At 32.8% G+C, this 9473-nt stretch overlaps 1 long non-coding RNA gene across 1 annotated transcript; it reads right to left on the bottom strand.

The window, feature by feature from the left end:
* Positions 1–5069: 5069 nt before the first annotated feature.
* On the bottom strand, positions 5070–8244 carry LOC132757907 (uncharacterized). The gene is made up of 2 exons (XR_009629516.1): positions 8102–8244; positions 5070–5259 (listed from the first exon to the last, which is right to left on the bottom strand). It is a non-coding gene; the product is annotated as an uncharacterized LOC132757907 (long non-coding RNA).
* Between the last annotated feature and the right edge of the window lie 1229 nt (positions 8245–9473).

The following is a 9473-nucleotide window of genomic DNA, read 5'->3' as shown; positions in this document are numbered from 1 at the left end:
ATCATAAAACAATGTATGTTAATGTAAAATGGAAAGATAATGTTATTGACAGTTCAAATATTTTCCTATATTATCAAGTTCTTGAAAAACACGACAACGTGGATTCATTTGTTTTAATTTTCATGTTTGTAATAGCGTTGTAGTTTGCCTTTGAATTACATTTACTATGCTAAACTATTAACAACAGTTCTAACATCACGTGCTCCCATTTAACTATATATTTTTTCATTCATTTTAGTTGTAACCATGACAACTTATAAAGATGAACTTTTCGATGATTCATATCACAAGATGAAAATAAATCCTGTATTTATAGGAAAAAAACTAGAATTTTTTTATTCGTTTTATTCTTTTTCTCTTTTTTGACCTTTCAATTCATATGAACAGATCAAGCACACATGCATGAATATAGAAAAATGAAGTTTTTCATGTTCATTTCTCTATTTATAGTGAAATTTTGTCGTACTAAATCATCACTTTTTGTATTGTAACTGCATGTTGCTAAAAAGCTTTTTTCGATGCACACACCGCATTAATAACTTTTCTATCTTAAGAAAATATTAGAAATGATAGTTTGATTAGTATTGAAGCAGTTTTTATAGTTTTATAGCAACTTGAACTTGTAACGGGAGACCTTTCAATGAAAACAGCCATTTTTCACAAGATGCTCATGGGGTAATGGGTTAATAACTTTTCTATCTTGAGAAAATATTAGAAATGATAGTTTAACGTCTCAATTCTGACTAAAAGGACGCTAAGAAAAGAGGAATTGATAAAAGATTGAACTTGATTTTCTGTCAGAATGTTAGCCACTTTCATGGTATTTCTGCCATCGACGGCAGCATTTATAATATGTATCTGCCTACAACGGCAGCATTTTTTCTTCGACCGGACAAGATTGAGCGTCTGTAAAACTTTCAAGAAAAGACTCACGGGGTAGATATTTGGCTTGCGTGACCCCAATGGATGAACGTCTATATTGATAACAGGAAATCCTGCCATTTACTTAAAACATGAGATATTTTGAACAGAAAACAGACATTTTCACGGATTTTTCCAAGGCTTTCACTTTTAACCTGCTCAAAATAGTCTTAAAACAGGAAAAAACGAGTCCAAAATTACCTTACAGTATCTCCATTCAATGAACAATAGTTTTATAGCAATGAAATGGGCCGTATTTGTGTAATATAATTAAACCAACCAAATTTATAACCTACCTGTACCGATCGGTAATTTTCAGATATCTGCCATCACTGCAGTGATCTGCCATCACTGCCGCCGGTAATACGGTGTGCTATGTCAACCAACTATGGTTTGTGTTTTGTACGCAGATAACTTGTACTTTCAGATATATATACTTTCCTCTTTTACATATTTATATATTTATTACAAAAAGAACTTAAAATTCCAATTTATTAATGCTCAGTTTAAGAATGTTCGTGAAAAAGATAATACATTTAATAAGTTAGATGATAAGGATTACATGACTTTCAAAAAAAAAAAGGAAAGAATACGCAACAACAACAATAGCAACGCAAAACACATAGTAATTTCTCTGTACCGAATATCTAGAAAATATTTTATATCTATCTTTTTAAAATTTTTGCAATTTATTTGCAATTTTTCAATATAAATAATTATGTATTGCGGTTACAACTTGTATATTACTAGGTAAGCGCCTTATCTCGATCAAATAACCCTGACATCAAACATTGTAGACTAAAATGTAGATTATAGTTGTCCAGTTGGTAACCTATCTTTAAAATATATTATGGCTTCCTTCTCTTATATTGACCCTTCCGCCCATTCAGGAACATTGTATACTGACCCGGATTTGCAAAAATTCATGCTGGACAATGTATGAATCACCTAAATTGAATGGTGAAGCTGAACGGATTAAAAACGCTCTTACCACAAAGGTTGGAAGAAAACTAACGTCATCAGATTGTGATGGCGGTTATGTTGTGCCCGCCAACTTACATGACTGTGTCTCCTACCGGTTGTAAAAACTACATTAAAAACTATATAAATATAATCATTACGATAGAAACAATAAATGATTTTCTAGGTGACAAAGCATTAATTATGTATGAAATAATGACATAATTCGGTGATACGAGTATTGATCAATATCATCTTGTTAATGAATCACTAAAATTATATGAGATAGAATGATGATAAGTGATAAAAGCTTGATTGAATCTCATGGGTAAACGTTACTCAGGAAAAGAGAGTCATATTCTATTGTGTTTGCTAGGTAATCAGTCGAAAGTTTATTGTGGAAATTAAATTGAAGGGTATAATCTATACCTAGTGAATAGAAAAAATTAAAAGCAGTAAATCTTACGATTCTCAACAAAGAATATTTCTCTTATTTAACACATCTGAAACTGTGCAGAATGACATGTTCCGTAATAAAAATAACTCTGCTATCGTATGTGGGTTTAAGTTCTGATCCCCTTTCAAAATTCCATTTTGTATAGTTCCGTCCATTGTTTTCTTGTTTAGGACACATGCTTAAAATAACTTGGGAACCCGCTGACATTTGAGTCCCGCATTGAAGGTTCGATGATAACCGCCGTATGGTACTAGGGGGCATGGGCATCGGGCGATAGATTGCACCTGACAGTACCGTTCATGAACAGGCTCAATCAAATCGAGTCTGCACCATTTTCAATTCTATTGTTTCGGACTTTCTTAAATGATTCTTATTTTCTCTATTTTGAATTGTTTAGCAATGTTTTGTGCATGAGCCATTTGGTCAAATTGAAATATTCCAATGCATTTCTTTTAAGCAGGCATTGCGAAACGTAAAAAAGTTCAAGAAACATTTAGTAAACTGCTGGCAGCAGATATATAACTCTATACACTTTAACCCTTAACTTGTCTGCTGAATGTGTATGGAATTGTCTCGCTATGAATTAAGAGCGGTTAATTCAACATTTAAGTATGGTGGCCGATTTACGCCATGTTATATTTTTTGCGTCTTTGCCTCAAAATGCGAAAGTTGGACTTTGTCGTCTCTTCGTGTTTTCGCTTTTTCGGATTTTCGAGGCAAAGAAGCGAAAACACGACATGGCGTAAATCAGCCATCATATTTAAGGGATTCAGATATAAAAAAACCCAGAATTTAAGGCGAATTTTGTCCTAAATTGTATTTTAAGTCTCTTGTTACACTATTAATGGTTTAAGTATTTTGTATGAAATTGAAAGTATCTCTTTTTACGTTTTGCTACCTTAATGACAATTATTTTCTACATGCAATCCAGTGAGTGAAAATGATCATATATGCCTTTAACATCCATTAAAAATCGTTATCAAACACATTTGTACCCTTTGTAAAAAAGGAAAAATTGTCGAGGCATAACTGATCTTTAAGAAAAAAGCGTGAAATAGCATCCTTAAAGAGAGCCCAAAAACAATAAAACTCTAACAACGCCAAATACTAGTCATACTATTCTTACTCTATACTTAAGGGTGATCTTTTTTGATCTCATCAGGTTAAGGACGATATAGCTTCAAATACAATGTGGCATTTCAAATTGAAGCTTCCACTGCCAAAGAAGTAATAAAAAAGAATGTTCAATTCTGGAGTTTTCAAGTAGACATAAAGGCAAAATTAAAATTGTTTTTTAAAACCTAGCATCTTGTTAGAATAAGATAATAGAAATATTTTCAACATGTCCAATATTGTTTCTTAAGCAAATTACGGATTGAGCATTTGAGAACTTCCATCCACACCATATTTTACGATGCTTATATTTACATAGTTTACGGGACGACTACCAATGACTTGAACCATCATTTGCATATGTTTCACGTTGGCAATTGGTACAGTTATAGTGATTTAGTATTTTGTATGGAAGTCAAAATATCATAGTAACTTTGTCTGCATTTTGCTATTTTTATTAAACATAATTGTAAATCAAGTATTTATTTAAACGTTGTAAACTAATGTTTGCTCCTTTAAATTTATTCTTTTCCGAGGCATAATATGTCATTATATAAACAAGAAGACAAGCGAATTCGCTCGACGCACATAGAATTTCATAAAGTTTGTCTCAAGGATATTATACTTGTCGAATAAGCTTTCAACATTGTTTAAAACCACTCGGATAAGACATCTACATAAATCAAATACTGAAATTTTAGTAAAGTGTAGTAACTAGAAAACTTTTAAAAAGCAAACATTTGTCAAATATAAAGTGTGTTTAGGAGTATATTGAATATTGTGTAAATTAGAATCACTGGTTAAATTTGCTTGTAGAAAAATCAAAACGCATTGAAGTAAATATTAATTTTAATTGGACAATATTGTTTTTCATAATATATAGAGGATATTTGTTTGTTTGTGTGTAAGATGAAATTTTGTTTCATCGAGTGGGCTTTAAAAACAGTATACTCACGTGTGGCGTAGCCACGAGTGAGAATACTGTTTTTAAAGTTAACGAGATGAAATAAAATTACATCTTACACAATAAACAAATAAATTTTCTTTTTATTTTATGCTTAAAAACAAGTAAAAACGAAATTTCCATAATTTTAACGTTAATATTAAAATATGTTTTCCCCATTGAGAGCCCCATTTAGTCGGAATTTCTCATTAAAAACAAGAAGTCTTGAGCTGCAAAATAAGTCCGCCAATCAACGTTAAATGACGGTGATATTTATTCATTTTATTAAAAAATATGAATGATCGCTTGTTTTAATAATAAAAACAAACAATTCGTGTAGGAGATAAGGTCCAACCATCCATCCATATTTCTGTTACTTACTGCGAATTTATATTAGACCAGCCTTTGTAAAATGTAAGCGGCAGCCATTTTTTAAAGTTGTGTATTTCATGGGAGGAAAATAATTGTGTAAGATACAGAGGGATATAATTTGGATTTGTTAGTCATTCACCTTTTTAAAAGAAAGAAAACTTATTTGAGGATTGTAACAGACAAAAATAAGTGTTGACAGATGTGAAAACATTCAAAAAAGGAGCTAGGAATATGGAAAACCCTGAAGCTTGCTCAGGAACGCTGGGTTGTTTTACTTATTTTTCGAGTGATGGCTGTCATTGCTTTTCAATTTTTTTATGCTCCCCGAAAAATTTCGGGGGAGCATATAGTCGGCGCCTTGTCCGTCTGTCCGTCCGTCCGTCTGTCCGTCCGTTTTCTTGTCCGGAGCATAACTTGAAAACCCTTGGAGATAATTTGTTTAAACTTCATACAGTGGTAGAGGGCATTGAGGGGGAGTGCAGTGTCAAAGAACCTAGCCTAATTAATTTGGCGTGAACGGTTTGACCCATTTTACAGACTTTTTTTCTTACTGTCAAACCGTTACGCCTAATTTTAACTGTCATTTTTACGCACGGAAAATCTACCGGCAACACTATCGATAGTTTGGACTGATTTTTACTGCTTAAACCTGAAAGTAACTTCAGTGTCCTCTAAAAATCAATAGAATATAAATTCTAGTACTAGCTTCTCCTAGAAAAAATATTAGATTGTACCTGTTTTAACGCATACATGCGATTTATTTCAAATTTGTACTGTATACACTATCTCCGGCGGACATGTTATGACGTCATCGTAAAAAATCGATTCCGTGAAAGCTGGTAGTAGCAACCAGTGTGTCTAGCAGGTAAGTGTGGGTTACGCATGAAGATTAAACTTCAAAAAAATATCGGGGAAATAAATCTTTTCATTATTTTTAAATAAATTTGTGCATTATTAAACACTATTGAAAAGTATCAATGTGTTAAACCTAAAATACAATGGTAGCAAATAGGCTCCGTACAAGTACTGTTGTTTAATATTTTTTAAATGTTTTAATACATGTACTCAACATTTATCAATAGATGGTTTGCCTTCTTGTTTACTGCTAATGACTGCCGATAAAATACTGACTTCATTTATACATGCATATTTAAATGACAATTAATAATGTAAAAGAAATAAAGGAATTCTTTTTCACCTATTGCTGATATATATTATAATACCATATTAAACCTACTGATAAAGTTAAATGTCTTCTTGACATACTTTATTAATTTACTAAAAAAGGAACTTTATTGTGATCAAGCCATATGCTGTGTAACTATAAGGGAAGGGTCACATATTTTAATTGAAATAAATTTTAAGTAGAGGATATTAAAAAAAGTCATTGAGAAGATAAGAATTTTCAAATGAACAGATTAAGAGACTTATACATGTATAAGGTGTATGTCTTGTTGTTTCATACTGTTTTGGTGACACTTTTGTTTGTGTCCCTTGTTGTTTTCTCGTCTATGGTAAGTATCTTCCCTTTGCCCCTAGTTTTATTTCTTTATTCCGCCCCCTCCCCCTTCCCCGAATTTCCTATCCCCTACCACTGTGCCAGTTTACTTAATGGTCCTATTAATCATTCATTTATTTATTTTCTTTGATTTTGATTTCCTTGTATGTTACCTTTACTACTTTATATTTATCATTTTGTATCATTTTAGTGATAAGCCAGACCGTGCTCTCTCTTGCGCCGTCCTGTTTTTGTTAAGGATCCTCCTGGGTTCCTTGCAAATGGTTCTTGTTCCTGGGTCGTGCGGGGGTTGCGTTCATTGAACGCGGCCTTTCCTTGTTCATCTTGTTTATCATATTTTATACTTGTATACCGAACCAAACCATAACAAACAGATAATGATTATCAATACAAGGTTCGACAAGCAAGCAAAAGAAATGTAAAGAAAAACAGAAAAAAACTTATCCACATATCCGCCCTCAAAAAAAAAAAACACCAAAAAAACGCCTGAAACTGCAAAACCGAAACATAAATACACATGGGTGCCAAAGACGGCTCTGGTAGGTACATGTGCTCCCTTGCGCCGGTTTCAACAGAATTCATCACTTAAACATAATAATGTAGAACTTTTAATCAACACCCACAGATGTGTACAAAATACGGCGGTAATCATGGAACTTTCAATGCAACACATTCGAGGTGCGGGAAAAGCGGGAACTAGATAACATGGAATTTTAAATGGATATAGTTTTTGGTGTCATTTTGCGACAGTCGTTCTAACAGACGACTACAGTAATCTAATCAGACTATTTCTCCTATCTGTCTTACATTGTTATGCTATTCTACGTCTCAAATAAGGGTCACTAAATTTCCGCTTGCTGCGTTTTTATCATAAACCCCGTCATATCTGTTCGACAATTGCCTTTTTTCTGAGGACTGTCTGAAATTCCATTTTATAGTTTGAAATTTTAAGATTTTTTTCTCAGAATTTAAAGTTATTTTTGGTTGTTTTGAACTTCTTCCCCTACACAACTGTCCTCAATTTTTTTAAAGATAATAAACTAGAAATTGATAGGAAGTTTAATATAAATTGAAATTCTTCTTTGCTTCATCATGTATAGTATACTTATAATTCATTAAGATGTACCTACAATTACATTGTATTTTCATATGTGCGAGGTCATGGCAGGGTTATGAAATAAAAAGGCAGTTCAGAAATTTCACCTAATGATCACAGATGTTAAAAAATCCGACATTACAATTTCTAATTTGACAATTTAAATGGACTTTTAAAATGCAGTATGATCTGACGTCGGACATCTAAGTAAGGTTATCAGAATATCCTTTTCACATTTTATTTTTAATGCTGAAATATTTTTGTGTGAAAAAAAAGTTATTCCTGCATAATTCATAATAAATAACTTAAACAAATTATATTATAAAGCTTGACAAATACAATCGATTGCTGCCGATACCTGTGTTACACCATGGAAATTTTACAATTTTACCCTGTTTTACCCTGTCACCGCTTGCGTCATTTTCCAATATGGCCGCTTACAATAATTTTCAACGATTTAAAAAGTTAAAGTGGAATATTTAGACTTATGTTCGACTTTAAAGTATGATAACTTGGAACCTTGCATAAAAAACGGTTCTCTTTCAGGTAATGTAGACCGTTTCTTTGAAACTTTTTTAGTTTTCGCTCCCAACAACTTCTAATTGGGAAGCGTCCGTGCATAAAAATGCAGTTTGTGGTTGGACTTGGAAAAAGACAGCGCCCGTCCAAAATTATCTCGGTGTCTCTTTGACAAGTCTAATTAGTTGGACTACAAAGAACCATAACTCTATTTTGCCCGGTTTTTGAATTATCTCCCCTTATAGAAAAATCTTGTCCGGGGCATAACTCTAAAACTATAAGAGATATCAACATGAAATTTTGTAGGTGAATAGATCTCAATAGGTAGATGTGCAGTGCATAAGAACAATAACTCTTTTTGTCCTAATTTTGGAGTTATTGCCCTTTGTTAATTTCAACACTTTGAACTTTGTCCGGAACATAACTCTAAAACTATAAGAGATATCAAGATGAAACATTGTAGGTAGATAGATCTCATTGAGTAGAAGTGCAGTGAAAAAGAACCATAACTCTGTTAAGCCTCATTTTTGAATTATCTCCCCTTATAGAAAAATCTTGTCCGGGGCATAACTCTAAAACTATAAGAGATATCAACACGAAACTTTGTAGGTGAATAGATCTCAATGGGTAGATGTGCAGTGTCAAAGAACCATAACTCTATTTTGCCCGGTTTTTGAATTATCTCCCCTTATAGAAAAATCTTGTCTGGGGCATAACTCTAAAACTATAAGAGATATCAACATGAAACTTTGTAGGTGAATAGATCTCAATGGGTAGATGTGCAGTGCATAAGAACAATAACTCTTTTTGTCCTAATTTTGGAGTTATTGCCCTTAGTTAATTTTAACAGTGAACTTTGTCCGGAACATAACTCTAAAATTATAAGAGATATCAAGATGAAACATTGTAGGTAGATAGATCTCATTGAGTAGAAGTGCAGTGCAAAAAAAACATAACTCTGTTAAGCCTCATTTTTTAATTATCTCCCCTTTAAGAAAAATCTTGTACTGGACATAGCTGTAAAACTATAAGAGATATCAACATGAAACTTTGTAGGTTGATGTATCTCAATGGGTAGATGTGCAGTGCACGAGAATCATAACTCTGTTTTGCCTAATTCTGGAGTTATTGCCCTTTGTTTATTTTTACTTTTTGAAGTTGTCCGGAACATAACTCGGAAACCATAAGAGATATCAACAAGAAACTTGGTAAGTTGATAGATAACAGTGAGTAGAAGTGCAGTGCAAAGAACAGTAACTTTGCCTTTCCTAATTTTGGAAATATTGCACTTTGAATTTTTTCCATGAACATAACTCTGAAACGACAAGAGGTGTACTTTCCTGTGTCCAAAACCTATTCGGGGAGCATCACCCGGCTCAAACCGGGCTCTTGTCATAAAGCATACGGCAGTTATTGCTCGTAGGATACTTTAATATGCCCAAATGCCATCAAGAGCAGTTTTGCATGGGGAAGGAATGTATTTTTCAGACTGTAAAAATGAAACAAAAAAATTAAGAGACGAAATTTGGTGATTGGAATTTGAATGAATAGAAATAAGTTTTCTTCTTTTTAT

Source organism: Ruditapes philippinarum, unplaced genomic scaffold, assembly GCF_026571515.1.
Source record: "Ruditapes philippinarum isolate M1 unplaced genomic scaffold, ASM2657151v2 ctg19032_1_1_1_1, whole genome shotgun sequence".
Taxonomy (NCBI): domain Eukaryota; kingdom Metazoa; phylum Mollusca; class Bivalvia; order Venerida; family Veneridae; genus Ruditapes; species Ruditapes philippinarum.
This window is presented reverse-complemented; position numbering and strand designations above follow the sequence as displayed.